Here is a 22476-nt window from a genome sequence, read left to right on the forward strand (position 1 = left end):
GAGGATGTGGAGGATACACGTGAGCCTACACTCCCCGTAGACCTGCGGCTGGAGGTTTGGGACACGCTGTCAGTAGCTTTACTATTCTCTTTCTCACAAGTGCAGTCATCATGTTTCTCTGGTGCTAGGGGCCGCACCCTGAAACCGTAATAAATGCCTTTAATATGCTCCCCCTTGGGTTCATATGAATTTAACAATAAAAATAATAATAATAATCATCCTCAGATATCATGTCGTTATAGGAATCATTCAAATATTTGAAAACGTTGGAGCATGGAGCAAATCATACAATGTGATTTTCTGGATTTTTGTTTTAGATTCTGTCTCTCACAGTTGAAGTGTACCTATGATAAATTACAGACCTCTACATGCTTTGTAAGTAGGAAACACTGCCAATTTTGCAGGTTATCAAATACTTGTATATACATATATATATATATATATATATATATATATATATATATATTATTGTGGCAAACCTCTTCAAGGTTAGGAGCGTTTGTCACAAACTAAGTGGTAAACTGTCACCAAATCACCCAAGAATGAGAGTTCTTTCGAACAGGACAGTACCTGTGTGTTTGTTTCTCCGTCCTGGTCCACCCAGGCCGTAGGCGAGGTCAAGGATAGCAGGGTTCGGTACACGAATCGGGTTCTCGGTAGGTCCAGGTCCAAACGCCAACAGGTAAATCCAAAACAATCCAGCTCATACACGGTAAATCCAGCCAATCTCTATAGTCTCTTTCTCTATTGTTCATAGCTCCTTCCAGCACTCTCTCTTACTCTTCCTGGTTTTTCTTGACCCTTTATCTGTGGGTCGGCTCCACCTTCTGAGGGTTCCCCTTGCTTCTGGGACTTGTAGTTTTGGCGGTCGGCCATTTTGTGATCTGTAGTTCTGACAGGGGTGGCCATTTTAGTGATCGGGCAGAGCCCATTTATTAGTTCTGCTCTCACATATCTGCCACTTATCACTCGACCCCCTTCTTTGCCACATATCTCTCCCCCTAGATCCGACCCCCTAGGTCGGGCTACCGCAGCAAAATATGCATGCATGCGGGATAACCCATCCACGTTTCCCATTTCCTTCCCTGCTCTGTGTTTCAAGTCAAAATGAAACGGTTGGAGACTCAAAAACCACCGCATCACCCGAGCGTTCTTCTCTTTAGCCCTATGCATCCAAGTGAGTGGGGCATGGTCACTGAAGGTGAAGTGGGTGAAGTGGCGCCCCAGCAGGTAGTACTTCAGGCTTTCTAGAGCCCACTTTACTGCCAGCGCCTCTTTCTCAACGACTGAGTAGTTGGTTTCCCGCGGTTCCAGCTTCCTGCTTAAAAACAGGATGGGGTGTTCCACCCCTTCTACCTCTTGGGATAGCACTGCTCCCAAGCTGACCTCTGAGGCATCCGTCTGAACCACAAACTCTTTCTCAAAGTCTGGTACCACCGGCACTGGGTTACAGCAGAGAGCCTCCTGTAATGTCCTAAATGCTTTGGTGGCCCTTTCATCCCATTTGACCATGTTTGGCCCTCTGGCTCTAGTCATGTCGGTAAGTGGGGCGGCCACTGTGGCATAACTTGGGATGAACTTCCGGTAGTAACCGGTCAGCCCTAGGAAGGCTCGGACCTGCTTCTTATTTACTGGTTTCGGCCATTCTCTAATTGCCTTCACCTTCTTATGTTGGGGTTTGATTAACCCTCTTCCCACAGTGTATCCCAGATACTCTGTTTCCTCTAACCCCACAACACTTGGCAGGGTTTGCCGTAAGCCCTGCCTTTCTAAGGGCATCTAACACTGCCTGTACCCGGGGTAAGTGGGATTCCCAATCTGGGCTGTAGATCCCCACGTCATCTAAATAAGCTGTGGCGTATGCTTTGTGCGGTTTTAGGACTTTGTCCATGAGCCGTTGAAAGGTGGCTGGGGCCCTGTGTAAGCCGAATGGCATGACGGTGTATTGAAACAAACCGTCAGGTGTTGCAAAGGCTCTTTTCTTTGGCCCTGGGGGTCAGAGGAATTTGCCAGTACCCTTTTGTCAGATCAAGGGTCGTAATGTACCGAGCATGACCAATTTTCTCCAGTAGTTCATCTACTCGGGGCATGGGGTAGGCATCAAACTTCGAGATTTCATTTACCTTCCGAAAGTCGTTACAGAACCGCAAAGACCCATCGGGCTTGGAGACCATCACAATTGGGCTAGACCACTCACTATGTGACTCTTCGACCACTCCAGCTGTCAACATTTTCTCAGTCTCTGCTCTAATCGCGGCCCGTCGAGCCTCGGGTACCCGATATGGCCTCATACTCACTTTTCTCCCTGGTAGGGAAACGATATCATGAGCCGTAACCTCAGTTCGGCCAGGTACCTCTGAAAACACATCTCTGTTTTTCTGGATCAGGGTCTTTACTTCCTGTACTTGCGCTGGGGACAGAGTGGGTGAAATATTTACTTCGGGTGTCTCCTGAATGTGTGTGGGGTATGTGACCATTAGTGTTTCTCTCTCTCGCCATGCTTTTAACAGGTTTATGTGATAAATCTGTTCCTGGGGCCGTCGACCTGGCTGTCGGATCCGATAATTGACTTCTCCTATTCTCTCCAGTACTTCATATGGTCCTTTCCATGTGGCTAGTAGTTTACACTCTACCGTGGGGATCAGCACTAACACCTTATCTCCCGGTTGAAATTCCCTCAGGGTAGCCTGCCGGTTATAAGTGTGCCGCTGGTGTTCTTGTGTTTGTCTCATGTGCTCTCTGACGATGGGCATGACTGTGGCTATCCTGTCTTGCATTGCCGTGACGTGCTCTATGACACTAGTATACGGGGTGGATTGGTGCTCCCAGGTTTCCCGGGCGATGTCTAAGATTCCCCGGGGATGCCTCCCATATACCAGCTCAAAGGGAGAAAACCCCAGCGAGGCTTGAGGAACCTCTCTCGTGGCAAACATCAGATACGGCAACAAGCAATCCCAGTTTTTCCCATCCTTTTCGATTACCTTCCTGAGCATTGACTTCAGGGTTCGGTTGAATCTCTCAACCAGCCCGTCCGTCTGAGGATGGTAAAACCGATGTCCTCAACTGTTTCACCTGCCACAGTTTACAAAGGTCCGCCATAAGGCGGGACATAAAGGGAGTCCCCTGGTCGGTAAGGATCTCCTTTGGAACCCCTACCCTGGTGAATAAGAGCACTAATTCCTTTGCGATATTTTTGGAAGTCATCGTCCGAAGGGGAATGGCTTCTGGGTAGCGAGTGGCATAATCTAGAATGACCAGAATGTATTGGTGCCCTCTGGCGGATTTGGGTAGTGGGCCCACTAAATCCATCGCTATCCTCTCAAATGGCGTTTCGATTATGGGAGTGGCACTAACAGGCTTCTAAAAGCTGGTCGGGGAGCTGTTAACTGGCACTCCGGGCACTCTCCACAATGCCGAGCCACTTCAGCTTGAATTCCTGGCCAGTAAAACCTCCTTACAATCCGGTCTCGGGTTTTATCGATACCAAGGTGTCCACCCAGAATGTGCCCATGAGCTAGATCCAGTACTGTCCTCCGGTACCGAGTGGGAACCAACAACTGTTCCACCACATCAACCCCTATTTTCGAGACTCTGTACACCAAACCCTTTTTCATGATGAAGTGGGGAAAACTATTAGGCATCATCCCACCATTTATGGGAGTACCATCTACGACCTGCACATCTGCTCTGGCTTGCTGCAGGGTTGGATCCTGGTTTTGGGCCGTCCCAAAATTAGTCAAGGACTCTGCCAGGTCTGCTGGTTCTAGATCGTCATCCTCTGGATTCAGATCGACCCCAGCCCCACTAGTACCGGGCTGTTTGTTATCAGCGAGGTTTGCCACTTCATCCTCCTCCTCCCCTACTAGCACCTGTGATGTTGTCCCCTGGGAGACCTCTTTTCTTGGCTTTGGTTGAAGGCCCCATGCTTCTTCCTGCTTGGTCGGGGTTGTTGGCTTCTCAAATATGCCATTCTTGTGGCCTAACTTCACAAAGTTAGGAAAGTCTCTACCCAATATTACATCATATGGCATCTTTGGGATCACGCCGACCTCATAATCCAGCAGACCGTCCTCTGTTTGTATGCTCACTAAGGCTGTGGAGTACAGACGGGTATCCCCATGAATGCATGTAACACTGATATCCTGTCTTGTATCCAGTTTATGAGTCGGCAATAGTTCTGCAATGACCAGAGTTAGCATACTGCCGGAATCCAGCAGTGCTTCAACCTCTTTCCCTTCAACCTTCACCCTGCACATATGTTTGTTTCTTGATCTTTCAAGTACAGTGGTTACAACAGGACATGCATACCGCATATCATCTTCATTTTCACCAAGGTTACATTGCATTGGCTCTTCTTTAATAGGGCAGTAGGCTGCAATATGTCCTGGTTGATTACAATTGTAACAGATAATAGGGGTTCGGGGAGACCCCTCGACACCCAGTCCCGGTTTCCGTTTTTCCCTTAGTGTCTCGGCCTGATTCTGATTCTTTCCTCATGGCCCCACGCTGCTCTCTTCCCCCTCTATATGTTGGGACAGCCTTACCCTGTCCGCTGGTTCGCCCATGCCTGGGGAACGGGAATTTTTCCTCCTGTGCCTGCTCAGCTGTTCTTGCCGTACAATACCGTTCAACCAGGCCCACGAGCTGGTCGGCGGAAAGTACCTCGTTCTGGCCAACCCATCGTCTCACTTCTTGGGGTAGACCTCGCTGAAACTGGTTGAGTACGATGGTCTCGACAATCTCGGCGGATGACCGGGTCTCTGGTCGCAACCATTTCCGTGCCAGGTGAATCAAGTCGAACATCTGTGTTCGTGGGGGTTGTCCCGGTCGGTAGGACCACTGGTGGAAGCGGTGTGCCCTCACGGTATCGGTCACTCCCAGTCTAGTCAGGATCTCCCCCTTAAATTTATTGTAATCCTGTGCATCTTTCAACTCCAGGTCGAAATACGCTTTTTGAGCGTCCCCTGCCAGGTATGGTGCTAGAAGCCCTGCCCATTCTTCTTTCGGCCACTTCTCCCTCTCTGCCGTCCTTTCAAAGGTGGTAAGATATGCTTCCACATCATCCTGCGCTGTCATTTTTTGAAGAAAATGATTGGCCCTCCTCTGGGTATTTGCAGCTGGTAATTGAGCCCCAATTTGGTCCGCTAGCCCCTTTAGGCCTTCTCTTAACTCCCGGGTGTTTCTCTCTTGCTCTTCTGTGAGCAGCTGGTTGGTGCGGTGCTGGATCTGTAACGTGTCCTGATACATTCGCATTGCATCCTGATGAACTATTTGTTGAGCTCTAGTTGCCTCTTGTTGGGCGGCCGCCGCTTGTAACAGGGCCTGTATGGCTCCCTCCATACTCATTTTCCTGAAAAACTGTCCTAACCAAACAAAGCCAAAACAAAAAAAACCTGACTCCCCTTTGGAGTGCTAACTGAACATTTATTTATTTTTTCCTTCTACCTAACCAGTGGTATGTTAGTCCATGCCCGCATTCTCCACCACGTGTGGCAAACCTCTTCAAGGTTAGGAGCGTTTGTCACAAACTAAGTGGTAAACTGTCACCAAATCACCCAAGAATGAGAATTCTTTCGAACAGGACAGTACCTGTGTGTTTGTTTCTCCGTCCTGGTCCACCCAGGCCGTAGGCGAGGTCAAGGATAGCAGGGTTCGGTACACGAATCGGGTTCTCGGTAGGTCCAGGTCCAAACGCCAACAGGTAAGTCCAAAACAATCCAGCTCATACACGGTAAATCCAGCCAATCTCTATAGTCTCTTTCTCTATTGTTCATAGCTCCTTCCAGCACTCTCTCTTCCTCTTCCTGGTTTTTCTTGACCCTTTATCTGTGGGTCGGCTCCACCTTCTGAGGGTTCCCCTTGCTTCTGGGACTTGTAGTTTTGGCGGTCGGCCATTTTGTGATCTGTAGTTCTGACAGGGGTGGCCATTTTAGTGATCGGGCAGAGCCCGTTTATTAGTTCTGCTCTCACATATCTGCCACTTATCACTCAACCCCCTTCTTTGCCACAATATATATATATATTTTTAAATGCTAAAAATGTAGGGCTCAAAACAGGTGAGCCTGGTATCCATTAATAAATCTAACAGTTTGTTAGGCTGCTTTACATATCCAATTAAGTCTTTTGTCCGCTGTAGTCTTGAGACCGAGCAACTCCTTTGTTCCTTTGTTTTGTTTTTCCAAACAATACGGGTTTCCAAATCCAACTAAATATTTTCCAGCGAAGCCTTTTGACTAAATATAGTGGCTAAATTGTCCCAAAACAATTTACGTTGTCACGATCGTTGTAAGAAGCGGACCAAAATGCAGCGTGGTATGTGTTCATGATGATACTTTAATTGAAGAAAGCACTGAATACAAAACAATAAACGAATGTGAAGCTATAATAAGAACTGTACTGACATAGACATAGACAATCACCCACAACCCACAATGACAAAACAGGCTACCTAAATATGGTTCCCAATCAGAGACATCGACTAACAGGCCATATCAGGCCATATCAGGCCAAACACAGAAACAGAAAAACAGACAAACTAGACATCCAACATAGAATGCCCACTCAGATCACACCCTGACCAAACAAAACATAAAAACATACAAAGCAAACTATGGTCAGGGTGTGACATCCATCCTAATCCTTTAGCCACAATGGAGAGTTGCAAAATGTTGGTCTTAACGAATAAAAATACAATGTCCAGAGATGGATTCAAGTTTTAAAATAGTAATACATTTATTTGTCATTTTTCTGGTTACAAAATAGTGTGTGTGTGTCTCAGTCACCAGATCTCAACCCAATTTGACAATTATGAGAGATTCTGGAGCGGCACCATCAACAAAACACCAAATGATGGAGTTCCAGACACTTGTAGAATCTATGCCAAGGCACATTGAAGCTGTTCTTGCAGCTCACGGGGGCCCAACGCCCTATTAAGATACTTTATGTTGATGTTTCCTTTATTTTGGCAGTTACCTGTAACTCAACACTCAGCCATTAATGTCTAAATCGCTGTCAACAAAAGTGAGTACACCCCTAAGTGAAAATGTCCAAATTGGGCCCAGCAATGCCCCTGTGACAACAATTTTGGACCCCCTTGTGGCCCCTCTAAATGTGGAGTATGAAATCATTTTTACATAACTAATTTTTGCTATCATTCTTTTTTTACATCCGTTATTAGACAGTGGCAACGATGATGATTATGAACCTGCTATTTTGCCTGCTAATGCCTGCAACGCAGTGAAGAAAACGGTGACCACAATAACGTCTAATGTAACTGGCCCCTCTAACAGTACCACTGGCCCCATCTTGGCCCCCCCAGTTGAAAGGGTCTAGAACCGCCACTGTAGCCCATGTGCCTCACCCTAATAATTTAGTCTATTTTCACCAACGCGGTATTGTAAACACATTGTTCGTGGCTGATGTGGGCTTGTTTGAAAACTTTTTTTGTACAGCTTTGACAGTGCTACTGATACTAGTAGTGGCGCTTGGCTTGCACTCGCAAATTCAGCACACACAACATTCTATAATAGAATTGTGTTATTTGACGTGTCAAATTAATAGCTTATTTAACATTTCAAATAGTGTTATATGACGTGTATATTTTTTGACACGCAAAGACCCAAACGGCGTTCAATGTACCTCACCCTAATAATTTGGTCTATTTCCACCTCTTAATTTCACCTATCCTGTTTTAGAGAAATGTAATCATTGAATATTGTTAGAGCTTTCATTGTCTTATTTTATGCCCCATTTATTTATCCTATGATTCTGACTTGGTGTACAGGAAGAACACTGTAAGAACGGCCCATGTTCTGAATTTTGTCACTGTACATTTCAAAAGTGCTGAACAAATAGTTATATTGACTACATCTGTCATCGCTCGCTCATTAATGTCTTAATCGAAATTACGGATAGCCTCTTATCCGCTTGTCGTCCCCTTATGCCATAGTTTGTACATCTCAATTGTCAGTAGAAACCACATTTGTTTAAGCAAATCAGCCATATCAGCTATGTTTTTTTAAGGTAGTAACTGAGGCTGAATGAATTGTTTCGCTGCCAGACAAGGCTCCATTTAAAGCATGTTTCGCAGTGATAAGGTTGTTGGGACTGCTGTTTGGACAGCTTTATGTAGGCCCTAACAGTTTGTGGGTGCCGTTTGTCACCGTTATAGTGCAATTAATATATTGTTTTTTTATATTTTATTTTACCTTTATTTTACTAGGCAGGTCAGTTAAAACCTCTTGAGCTTATGGCTGAATACTGCCCCCTTTGGAGGAAGTGCGTGCCCATAGTAAACTGAAAATATTTTTTTCCAAAATTGCTAATATATGCATATAATAATAATAATTGAATAGAAAACACTCTAAAGTTTCTAAAACCGTTTAAATTATGTCTGTATGTAAAGCAGAACTCTCAGGGCAGCCTTTCTCCCAAACTCTCTCTTGTCAAGAGAAAAGTTGGGTCAACTTTGACGTCATCGCCCCCACCCTTCCCAGGCAGCTACCGATCTGGGAACAGTATGTATTTGTTCAGCGCGATGTCTGCTTTCAATTGGCACGTTCATTGTTTGAATTTCGCGCTCCCTCATCCTTTGGCGGGCGAAAATGCCCGGGTCACTCTCACATACATGCACTCTATTGCGCGCGGCCGATTTGGAGAACGTTCTTTTCCAATAGACACCAGTTGAAGCCGGTTCGTTTGTTCGCGATTATCATTGTTTTACATGATAAAAACATCATTTTGCTCGATTCTGCACTTAGTTTGACCAGTTTAGTCGACATATAATATGTAATTTTGAAGTTTTGATGCGCAAGAGTGCGGGACCAGAAGGAGCAGAAGTTATTTTGGGTGCATTTCAGCTGAAGCTGTTAGCATATGCTAATACAAAGACGCACAACTTGAAACCAAACGATGTATTGGGTAAGTATGACTCCTTCTACGTCTTCTGATCGAAGAACATCAAAGGTAAGGGAATATTTATGTGGTTATTTTGGGTTTCTGTGGACTCCAAACGTAGAGGAGACACTGCTAATATCTGAGCGCCGACTCATAGCATAGACTAGTGAACGAATTCTGTAACGTTAAAAATAAATGTAACACAGCGGTTGTATTAAGAAGAAGTGTATCTTTGTAACTATATGTAGAACATGTATATTTAGTCATGTTTATTGCTTGTTATCTGACGTTATCTGTCGGAGCTATCATAATTTCTCCGGACATTTTGAGTAGCATTTTTGAAATGTCGTCATTGTAAACAGAGATTTATGGATATTAATGGCATATTATTGAAAAAAAAAAAAATGTACTGTGTAACATGTAATATTACTGTCATCTGATGAAGATTTTCAAAAGGTTAGTGAATTATTTATTTTTTAATCCTACTTTTAAATTTTATATTTTCTGGGACAAAATGGCCGCCGCTTGCCTTTTGTTTCGGTGGTGGTCTAATATAAATGTGTGCTATGTTTTCGCCGTAAAACATTTTAGAAATCTGACTTGCTGGGTAGATGAACAAGGTGTTTATCTTTCATTTGAGCTATTGGACTTGTGTAGGTGTGGAGGTTAAATATGTCTAAGAATATTTTTTCGCATTTTGCGTTATGCTAATGAGCTTGAGCCGTAGTCACGATCCCGGATCCGGGATGGGTAGCATCAAGAGGTTAAGAACAAATTCTTATTTTCAATGACGGCCTAGGAACAGTGGGTTAACTGCCTGTTCAGGGGCAGAACGACAGATTTGTACCTTGTCAGCTCAGGGATTCGAACTTGCAACCTTTCGGTTACTAGTCCAACGCTCTAACCACTAGGCTACCCTGCCGCCCCGTGTTGTGTTGTGTGGTGGCTTTGAAGGCATGCATCCCACATTACTATTTTTTGCCTCACCAAGATTTACATGCTAAAATTGCCAAGGTACAGTAGGTACAGCGCATCCATTTAGCTGAGGACAGTTTAAGGGGCCAGCTTGCAGAAAACATCCCCATAGTCCATAACCGCTCCTGTTTCTAGGAGACAAAGGGCTGTGATTCGTGTTAGTTCATGGTTCAATCAGGTTTGTACAATGCTGTTTGTACTTACACATCAGTTACAACAGTGGAAGCTGGAAATGCTGTTGAGATGTTGAGCACACAAACTCACCAGCATTTTCTCTTGTCACAATAGAGATTGTGAGAGTGTCCAGTCCAGATTTATTCTGTTCCAAAGCCATTGACCTGTTCTTACTCCAGGTGATAGATGGTGGTGGTGGGTAGCTGTCAACACTGCAGGTCAGATTCAGGGTATCACCCTCTCTCACAGTGTTACTACCAGAGATATTGGGTTCCTTCACAATTAGAAAACAAAGTGCATATGCAGGTAATCATGTCCATGAAATAGGGTCCACGTCGCGTTGCCCTGGCAACCGCTCCACGGACAAACAGAGCGAAGCCCTGGCCTTGGTGAGAATTCTCACACCCATGATGGCATCCACCATGCAGACCACCAGGGGCACAGGAATGGCTCAGACCATGGTCTTCAAAGCATCCATCTTCTGGGTGACCAGAACAGGGGAGAGAGTGGGCAAGGCCAGGAGGAAGGTGTGGGCCCAGATCACTGGGAGGTCCCTGGGGAACTCAGTCGGGGTCTCAACTTACTTTTGAGAGTTAGAATAGTAGAATACACAATGTGTAATTTCAAAATTCGCATCAGCAGTTTTTCTCTTATGTCAGTCACTGGCAGTCACTCAATTAGCCCACGTCAGCAATTTATGTTGTTGTTTGGTAAGTTAGTATAAACATGTTGTAATAATGGTTGATGGGGACCCATTGATCACTCGCACTCAGATATCATATTAAAAACCGCAAACATTTATCTTCACCCTATGGCAAAATGGATAGAATTGCAGCAAACTTGCTCAAAAACGTCAACATGTTCTCTATGCCCCATGGCAAACATCTGTAGAATTGCAGGAAATTAAATCTAAAACATGCAACAACTGTAACAATGTATTTGAGAGACAAGTGCTCATTGTGCAAAAGTATTTATATTTTCAAAAAACATTGGAGATGAAATATAGTTTATATGTTGTCAACAATCGAAACCAACCCGTCTGTTTTACCCCATAGTTGTGCACTCGTCTGTTTGGTTGCCAAACAACCAACCCATCTATAGTACACAACTTTTAAGTACTTTTTAACCATTTCATTTGAGCTCTCTGGCTAGCCCAAAATGAGAATTCTTTATGGCATTTTGCCAAAATGTACTGCAGTATATCAGTATTCTACGTACAGAAATATGTTGGTTACAACCACACATACTTCATAAAATCCCCACCCATAAAAAAAAAGTTAAATGACGCTTCCTTGAAAGACTTTATAAAAACTTGACCAAACCTTGCTTCTATGTACAACTAGAAAATATTCTTATTGAAAATGTACAACCACCAGATACATACAGTACCATCTGACACAGGGCTGTAAAATAAATCATTTACCAAAACTATTAACTACAGTAGTTTCAGTTATTAAACAACGTCTCTTATCATAAAACATTCAATCTGCATTAAGCACATGAGGAAACAACACCAAAACTACAGTAGTTTCAGTTATTAAACAACGTCTCTTATCATAAAACATTCAAACTGCATTAAGCACATGAGGAAACAACACCAAAACTACAGTAGTTTCAGTTGAGCAAAAGTCCCAGTATCAACATAAAACATTCAATCTGGATTCAGAAAATGATAAAGGAACACATGGCTATATAATACTGCATGCTATCCCCCATGTTTCTAGTGAAAATTGCTGTGTCACTCACCACCCATAATAGCCTTGACGTTGGAGTAAAGCGCTGTATCCTCATCTGTCTCTGCTGCTGGCTTACCATTCTCTTTCTCCTCATCCTTCCCCATCATCATCATCATCATTCCACTCCCCTCTCCTCCATTTTCATCCCCTTCGTTCTTCTTCTCTCATTTAATTTTGGCGTACTCTGACTCTGCGGTGGTGGTCTTCTCGGCCTCCTCAGGAGTCTTCTTCTTCAGCAGGGAGTAGTTGATACTGGCGTAGTCCACTTCATTTGGTTCTTCCCTTGTGTCAAATTTTCCTGCAGCTCCACTGGTCTGGGTCCCTCCGTTTTCTGCTCCTCCTCTCAGCTCCAACTGCAGAGGGTTCTGTTCGCCCCCCACAGCCTGTCCTGCATCCATCTATGGAGTACATTACAGAAAGCACTGTGTGAGGAGTCTTTTGTTAGCTTGGTGGTCCCAGACCTGTTTATGCTGTATTATCAACTACAGAAAGCACTGTGTGAGGAGTCTTGTGTTAGCTTGGTTGTCCCAGACCTGTTTATGCTGTATTATCAACTACAGAAAGCACTGTGTGAGGAGTCTTGTGTTAGCTTGGTGGTCCCAGACCTGTTTATGCTGTATTATCAACTACAGAAAGCACTTCGATACTACTATTGGCATGTCAATGCTAACTAAGTGTTGGTAAAGCTGAATAAAGAAAGAAACTGGTACTGCACCTGTTGGTCTTCACATGCCACCCTCTCCAGGTTTATGAAAGGGGTTTTGGAATCCTTTGGGATCCTCTTTTTTTGCCTATTGAAAATATTACAAATTATATTTCTCAATAACTATATTTTGGAGGGGTTCGCATGCAAGTCCATTACAATAAGGTGCAAGGCATTGGCGCTTTGACAATATATCTGATCCTCTTGATAGGAAATGTGAATTTCTAAAGACAATCACCAACACTCATATAACATTAACTGTACTTCAGTAACAGAATGCATGTACCTTTTACATTTCCCTGTCAAACACAGGATGATACAACAGATGGTGGCTGAGAAGGCTGCACCAATCACAAATGCAGCAATCAGTTTTAGGTCCGATAGCATAGCTATAATGTCTTCCCATTCCTTATCTAAAAAGAGAACAACAACTCTGTATGGGAAATGGCTCACATTACTTCATATCCTCTGGAAGAAAAAAATGGCAATTTTCCTACTCTCAGCCTAAATGTACAGAACATTCTCAATATTGCAAACATTGGGTGGGATTGGGAAGTTGTGGCTCTCTAACCAAGTACCTTGACTTATATAATTACCTTCTTGCTTTTCTTGGCTCTTATTTTGGGTGACCTGCAACTTCTCTCTCACTACACCCACCACATTGCTGCTGACACACTCCACAGTGATGTTGTTGTAGTTTCCAACAAGCAGGCTGATGGTGCTGTTCACTGAGGAACCCAACACTGACGTTGTGTTCTCTGTGTTGAGCTCCAGCAGTGGCCACTCTATGAGGGGTAAGGGAACCCCCTGACTGACACACACACACAGGTCCTGACCTCTGCCTGGTCCACACACCCAGAGCCAGGAAGAATCACAGGAAGGTCTGGAGAAAGACAGTGAAAAGAGAGATATTAGTGATAGATTGATCCTATAAACATGGCAACATATTTCCAGATCATAAAATATGAAATGAGATTGTACTTATACAGCACAGTGACAACGATGGAAGCTGTCATTGTCCTGTTGTGGTGATGAACTGTACACACATGCATGTTCTCTTGTCACATTGGAGATGGTGAGAGTGGCATTTTCAGTGTAATTCTGAAGTGGGGGACTTGTCCCATTCTGTCAGATGGTGTTTCACTGTCAACACTGCAGGTCAGATCCAGGGTATTTTATTTTTAACCTTTATTTAACTAGGCAAGTCAGTTAAGAACAAATTCTTATTTTCAATGACGGCCTAGGAACAGTGGGTTAACTGCCTGTTCAGGGGCAGAACAACAGATTTGTACCTTGTCAGCTCGGGGGTTTGAACTTGCAACCTTCCGGTTACTAGTCCAACGCTCTAACCACTAGGCTACGCTGCCGCCCTGGTACCATCCTCCTTCACCATTTTATGTCCAGTTATTTGGGGGTCTTTAACATCTTTGAGTGCAAAGAGTCTCTAATTTTACACATATTTTCTTTTACACATACTCTAAATTCAAACTATATTGGTTGAGGGACTAATAACAATGGATCATGATTAAAAAGGGAAAAAGTCAAAGCCATGACATAACTGGGTGTAGACTACATATTGTATAATTTGTTTATTATGAAGGTTAATCCTAGGTTTCAAAGATTCTCTGGAATAAGGTCTTTCATGTCAAATGTAGGATAGATGGTACTCACATGATGGTACTGTCTCTTTAAATGTATATGTTTTCTGGAAGGTTACTTGACACGTAACCATCATGTTGTGGTGCCCAGCTGAGGGGGTAAAGGTCAAAGTTGAGAAGTGGGTTGTTGTCACGTTGGTCAGGTCCTCTCTCCTCTGTATGGTGGTGTTGTTTCGAAGCTCAGTGATGTTGTCTCCTGTCCCTCTCCACATCCATGTGATGTTAGGAGGAGATCCAGAGCCGATTCCTGGGGCGGTGCAGGTCAGAGTCGCTGGTTCTCCCTCTGTCAGAGGAGGAGTCAACACTGAGGGCTTCTGGGTTAGAGCTGGAGACAGGAAATACAAACACAGAAGTGAGTTTTACATCTGTCTACAAAACAGCAGTGACACATAATCATTAGTAGATGTGGTAGCAGTAGTGGTATGGCAAATATCTCAATAGATGCTACATCATGAAAAATGTTACAAACAAAGTGAAGTAGTATTGAAGTGCTTTCTGTGTTACTCATGACTTTATTCATGTCCCTCCTTCAGGGCAGCCACAACTACCACCACCAACAACAGCATCACCCTGGACCATCGCCTTCAGTCCAGCAAAGATAACAGGAGAGAAGGGACTATGTGCTGTAATTTCATGCACCTTCAATCATGCAGAGAACTTCAAACCTACTGCAGCAATATGGTTAAAATGTCCTAAAAATGGCAAATGTGATCAGGATGAAAATATAATTATCCACCCTGAAACTCCCTCTGAAGCTCAGGAGGGTTATAAACAGAGAGTGTCTCTACTGGAGACCGATCGGACAAAGAAGTACTGTAGTGTGATCATCAACGACATCAGAGAGAATGACACTGGAGAGTATCAATTCAGACTGCTAAGTGCATATACATACCCCAAGAAAGTGAAAATCACAGTGAAAGGTACTTCATTGCTATTATTACCAGTTACAGTGACAGACTATTACTGTAGTTCATTGTATACAGTTCACCACTTGCCAAGTTCCAGCTCAACATATATCTGAAAGAAAATGAATGTAGCAACTACAGATTTCCCTTTTAAGTCCATCAAAAGTGTGGAAGTTTGAGCATGTGTCCATTAGGCCTCTATGGATATTTTTTTTTAAATCAGCATGAATTAGATTGACCAATAAAAGCCCACTTTTATTCCATAGGCTTGGATCCTCACTATTCAGCTTTTGCAAGAGCGCATTTTTCACTGGCTGTCCACTGGTTTCAAAAACAGCTTAAACTTCCTGAATTCAACCATTATATGTTTCCAATACACATTTAGATTTGTGAAAAGCCGTCCACACCAACCACAATCCGTGCGGGGCAAATAGCTGAATGAGAGAGGAGCAGTGTGATTCATGTCAATGCGCTATGTAGATATCGATAATAAGTCATATCCGTATCGCCGTAGACTACACCACTGCTGTCAGCCTTACCTCCAATAGTTTATTCATGTTGGATAATCTTTGGATGCCGACAGCAGTCGCACCATTGGAAGACATAGCTTGGACTGTAACCTACAAAAGCCTATTCCTGCTCTTTTCCCGCGATTCATCAAACACATTTGGTGTGTCATCATAGTGGTCTCTAACTTGTAGTCAGACTCGCGCCTTTTCTCATTGCTGATTTTGAATGTCATTGAGAAAACAGAGCAGTGTGAACCATTTTTTTTTTGCAAACATCCTTTCTGAATTCAATCATCTTGTTTTTCAAAAGTATCTGTAATCTGATTACAATAATCTTGCTGGTAAAATGCACTTCCATCCCTTCCATGTAACGGATTACATATAATCCGCTACTCCCCAACCCTGCTCCTCCCCAACCCTGCTCCTCCCCAACCCTGCTCCTCCCCAACCCTGCTCCTCCCATAACAGGACAAGATGTCGTTACTGGGAAAACTCCCATTCAAAGTCAGCACATGCATGGTGCTCTCCTACAGTTGATTATTATATTAATGCTAGTAGTGATAAAAGGGACCTTACTTGGGCATGTGGTTCTCTCTGTCAGAGAGAGAAGTAGAGCTGCCCAGATGAGGACCCACATCCTGCCTCTACTGCCTCGATGAATCAACCACAACACCGGGGTCTCTCTCCTCTTTCTCCTCTTTGTCTAATGGTCACGATCTCTGTCTGTGTCTACTGATATGGAGCAGGAGACAAGTGTGAAATACAATATGAAATGGTGTTGTGATAATAACAACATATAGCAATAAACATTGGATATTAATATTTCATAACACCTTTATGAGTGCTACAGTTGCATTCATAACAACCTTCTTAGCACTTTTATTAAACTAAGATGTATTTTTCTGTAATGCCTAGAGAGGATGTCAAAGAAACATTTATGGTCACAGTTCATATGATGCCTTCTTCATAATGCATTACAAGCCCATTTATAACTCCTTATGAGTGACTCCTTATAATACAATATAATGCTCAACATAGGCACTAATAACTGCTCATAAATATCTTTAACTGCATTCAGAAATCTTTATAGCTAGGCTATATAAAGCCTTTTGAAGCAATATGTTGAAATGCCCTAAATGAATAATAGAGTATTACCATTATATTACTTAGTCATAATCCAGTTTTAACAGTCATTCAATGTAACAAAACAAAACTATATAATGGTTCAATAGCTTGTCTTTTGATCCATGCAGAAAAAAAATACTGAATCAGCACATTACCTCTCTCTGTGTGCGCTCTATTCCGATTGACTGTGAGCCCTGTGTGAGTCTCTGGTCTGACCAAGCTGACTCCACACTCCAAGACTGCTTCCATCACGTGGACTGGGAGATGTTTCGTATTGCGTCAGATAACAACATTGACGAATACGCTGATTCGGTGTGCGAGTTCATTAGAACGTGCGTTGAAGATGTCGTTCCCATAGCAACGATTAAAACATTCCCTAACCAGAAGCCGTGGATTGATGGCAGCATTCGTGTGAAACTGAAAGCGCGAACCACTGCTTTTAATCAGGGCAAGGTGTCTGGTAACATGACTGAATACAAACAGTGCAGCTCTTCCCTCCGCAAGGCTATTAAACAAGCTAAGCGTCAATACAGAGACAAAGTAGAATCTCAATTCAACGGCTCAGACACAAGAGGCATGTGGCAGGGTCTACAGTCAATCACGGACTACAGGAAGAAATCCAGCCCAGTCACGGACCAGGATGTCTTGCTCCCAGGCAGACTAAATAACTTTTTTGCCCGCTTTGAGGACAATACAGTGCCACTGACACGGCCTGCAATGAAAACATGCGGTCTCTCCTTCACTGCAGCCGAGGTGAGTAAGACATTTAAACGTGTTAACCCTCGCAAGGCTGCAGGCCCAGACGGCATCCCCAGCCGCGCCCTCAGAGCATGCGCAGACCAGCTGGCCGGTGTGTTTACGGACATATTCAATCAATCCCTATACCAGTCTGCTGTTCCCACATGCTTCAAGAGGGCCACCATTGTTCCTGTTCCCTTGAAAGCTAAGGTAACTGAGCTAAACGACTACCGCCCCGTAGCACTCACATCCGTCATCATGAAGTGCTTTGAGAGACTAGTCAAGGACCATATCACCTCCACCCTACCTGACACCCTAGACCCACTCCAATTTGCTTACCGCCCAAATAGGTCCACAGACGATGCAATCTCAACCACACTGCACACTGCCCTAACCCATCTGGACAAGAGGAATACCTATGTGAGAATGCTGTTCATCGACTACAGCTCGGCATTCAACACCATAGTACCCTCCAAGCTCGTCATCAAGCTCGAGACCCTGGGTCTCGACCCCGCCCTGTGCAACTGGGTACTGGACTTCCTGACGGGCTGCCCCCAGGTGGTGAGGGTAGGCAACAACATCTCCTCCCCGCTGATCCTCAACACTGGGGCCCCACAAGGGTGCGTTCTGAGCCCTCTCCTGTACTCCCTGTTCACCCACGTCTGCGTGGCCACGCACGCCTCCAACTCAATCATCAAGTTTGCGGACGACACAACAGTGGTAGGCTTGATTACCAACAACGACGAGACGGCCTACAGGGAGGAGGTGAGGGCCATCGAAGTGTGGTGTCAGGAAAATAACCTCACACTCAACGTCAACAAAACTAAGGAGATGATTGTGGACTTCAGGAAACAGCAGAGGGAACACCCCCCTATCCACATCGATGGAACAGTAGTGGAGAGGGTAGCAAGTTTTAAGTTCCTCGGCATACACATCACAGACAAACTGAATTGGTCCACTCACACAGACAGCATCGTGAAGAAGGCGCAGCAGCGCCTCTTCAACCTCAGGAGGCTGAAGAAATTCGGCTTGTCACCAAAAGCACTCACAAACTTCTACAGATGCACAATCGAGAGCATCCTGGCGGGCTGTATCACCGCCTGGTACGGCAACTGCTCCGCCCTCAACCGTAAGGCTCTCCAGAGGGTAGTGAGGTCTGCACAACGCATCACCAGGGGCAAACTACCTGCCCTCCAGGACACCTACACCACCCGATGTTACAGGAAGGCCATAAAGATCATCAAGGACATCAACCACCCGAGCCACTGCCTGTTCACCCCGCTATCATCCAGAAGGCGAGGTCAGTACAGGTGCATCAAAGCTGGGACCGAGAGACTGAAAAACAGCTTCTATCTCAAGGCCACCAGACTGTTAAACAGCCACCACTAACATTGAGTGGCTGCTGCCAACACACTGACACTGACTCAACTCCAGCCACTTTAATAATGGGAATTGATGGGAAATGATGTAAATATATCACTAGCCACTTTAAACAATGCTACCTTATATAATGTAACTTACCCTACATTAGTCATCTCATATGCATACGTATATACTGTACTCTATATCATCGACTGTATCCTTATGTAATGCATGTATCACTAGCCACTTTAACTATGCCACTTTGTTTACATACTCATCTCATATGTATATACTGTACTCGATACCATCTACTGTATCTTGCCTATGCTGCTCTGTACCATCACTCATTCATATATCCTTATGTACATATTCTTTATCCCCTTACCCTGTGTATAAGACAGTAGTTTTGGAATTGTTAGTTAGATTACTTGTTGGTTATTACTGCATTGTCGGAACTAGAAGCACAAGCATTTCGCTACACTCGCATTAACATCTGCTAACCATGTGTATGTGACAAATAAAATTTGATTTGATTTGATGGGTGTGAACTGTCACTTCATGTCCCCAGTCTGTTACTCCTCCCTCTAACCTGGTGCTGCAATCCATGAAGTTCCTCTGTCCTATATCGTCCAGCCATACTCGCACTGTATGGACCATAATCAACACAAACCCATTAACCAACCCTTATAACCCCATCAATCCACAACCATCACCCAACCTTGGTTAACACTACAATCCCCTTGCCTTTTATATTCAGATGCAGTTTTATTTCACTATAAGAAAGTTTCTATAAGATTTCTAAGATTGGCTCTTTGTAACATGCAGTGATTTAAAGTACTGAAGTAAACATACTTGAAAGTACTACTTAAGTATTTTTTGGGGGGGGGTATCTGTACTTCACTATTTCTATTTTTGACAGCTTTTACTTTTCCTTCACTACATTCCTAAAGAAAATGATATACTTTTTAATCCACACATTTTCCCTGACACCCAAAAGTACTTGTTACATTTTGAATGCTTCTTAGCAGGACAGGAAAATGGTCCAATTCACACATTTATCATCCCTACTGCCTTTGATCTGATGGACTCACTAAACACCAAATTATGATAAATGTGCTATATTTTGTATTGGGTCACAAAAATGCAACTTTTACATTACTGTGTAGTTGACCAATAAAATGGTCTGACGGGGATGTGGACATACTCGGTATACATATCACGAAAGAAAGAAATGATCTCACTCCAATACATTTTTATAGAAAGTTAGCGAAAATAGATGAGATCTTGCTACCATGGAAAGGAAAATACCTGTTTATGGGTGGAAAAATCACCCAGGTTAACTCTTTCGTCATATCACAGTTTACCTATTTGCTTATGGTTTGGCCTACACCTAGCAACCTGCAAAAAATATTCCCTTTTATTTGGAATAGCAAGCCAGACAAAATGAAAAGAGACTATTTATATAATGAATATGAATTCGGGGGGGGGCAGAAATTATTAAATATTAAAGCATTAGACCTCTCACTAAAGGCATCAGTCATACAAAGGCTATACTTAAATCCGAACTGGTTCTCTAGCAAATTAGTAAGAATGTCTCACCCCATGTTCAAGAATGGCCTTTTTCCATTTATTCACAACCACTCACTTTCGGTTATTTGAAAACAAAATCTTCTCCAAAATATCGTTATTTTTTATACAAGCCATAGAAAGTTGGTTGCAATTTCAGTTTAATCCACCAGAAAAGACTGAAGAAATAATACATCAAATATTGTAGTTAAACTCAAATATACTAATATATGCCTTTATTTTTCAATAAAAAAAATGTAAAAGTATAATCTTTGTCAATTGTATCATAAATAGGACTGGTGGAGTTATGTCACACATGCAGCTAACACAAATATATGGAAATATCTGCTCTACCCAAAATGACAACCAACTAATTGCAGCATTACCGCAAAAATGAAAGAGGCAAGTTGAAGAGGCTAATAGTAAGGAACTTGTCTGTCTGCCCTTCATTAAAAGACTAAAATTGGATAAAGAAAATTGTGATAAATAAAAATATATACGAGTTTCATTTAACGACCAAAGAATTGACAGCTGTGCCATATAGATTACAAAATAGTTGGGAAGAGATTTCCGATGTACCGATTCCATGGCACATGGTTTATGAATTGACAAGCAAAACGACGCCGGATTCAAAACTGAATTTTTCAATTTAAATTATTTTGCAAAATTCTTGCAACCAATAGAATGTTATATATATATATATATGGGGGATAAAACCTTACCAGCTCTGCAGATTTTGCTGAGAGGAGGCACAGTCATTCGATATTTGTTTTTGGTACTGTCCATATGTAGCTGGTTTTTGGTCACAGGTCAAGGAATGTCTGAAGAATTGCAACATTTACCTGGAGCTAATGGTGCAGATAGCACTACCGGGTGATCAATAATACAATAATACTAATAGCAAAAATGTTTCTTTCATTTACAATCTGTAGAAACTATGAGAATAGAAAGGTTCAGAACTTTTGTGAAGCATCACAGGACAGTTGAAAAAACATATGGCAAATAGAAATCCAATATGGATGGTGTTAAGAGATGGATGGGAGGGGTTGAATGGAGCTGAAGAGTGGGCCTAATAACAACAAGATAACAAATGTAAAATATACTGTGTCTGTAACATGTATATAGGTTCAGAACTTTTGGCCAATAGAAATCAAACTGGATGGACATCAGAAATAGAGGAAGGCCAGGACTAAAGACAAACAAAATATTAATATGGTAAAATAGATTGTGTCCTTGAAATGTATATAGTATGTATAAGCTGGATGTGGAAGCCTAAGTGATGTTGTTCATTAGTTGAATCCAGTTTGGGGAGGGGTGGTAGGGTTTGTGGGAAAAAAATAAAGGAAAATATATTTTATTAAGATGTGTATATATGTATGTATGTGCGCTACTGACTCGGTACTACCTTTATTATCAATATCAATTCAATATATTTTTGTGATGGTTTTATACCACAATCTTTCACGTATACACACATATAAGACCCACGTTTGAAGAGTGCTGATTCCTCTTTCACCGTTACATTATGTTGAATTAATAACAAGAAGACGTGGTAATAATGCAACTGATCACAGCCTGAAATGGAAGGAATTTGTTGCAACAATGCCTGATAAAGTATCAGTAATGTGTAAACTGTCAGATGAATTTCAGTTTCAATTTGTGTAGTTGTAATGGAAGTGCATCTAGTCATACATCAACATAATTGTGCATTTCTCTAAAAACAATATCACTGTAAAAGCCATGAAGCCTTCTTCATCTTCAACTCAGTTTCCCATTACATTTTTATTGTGTTTAACCAGACCGGTTGGTGTGTCTTCACAGAGTTTGACCAAAGCTTACAACACTCTTTGGCCCTATTTTAGTTCCTTTTCACACTTTGAGACTGTGCAAAAGCCTTGCTACATTTGTTAGTTGGGGTTTTACTTCTCATAAATACTTACATGCCACTTGGAACACAAGTCACTTTAATAATGCCACTTGAATAATGTTTACATATCTTGCATTTCTCATCTCATATGTATATACTTTATTCTATACTATCTACTACCTGTCTATGCCGTTCTGACATTGCTCATCCATGTATTTATATATTCTCAATTACATTCCTTTACTTAGATTTGTGTGTATTAG

This window comes from Oncorhynchus tshawytscha, linkage group LG23 (assembly GCF_018296145.1).
Source record: "Oncorhynchus tshawytscha isolate Ot180627B linkage group LG23, Otsh_v2.0, whole genome shotgun sequence".
Taxonomy (NCBI): Eukaryota; Metazoa; Chordata; class Actinopteri; order Salmoniformes; family Salmonidae; genus Oncorhynchus; species Oncorhynchus tshawytscha.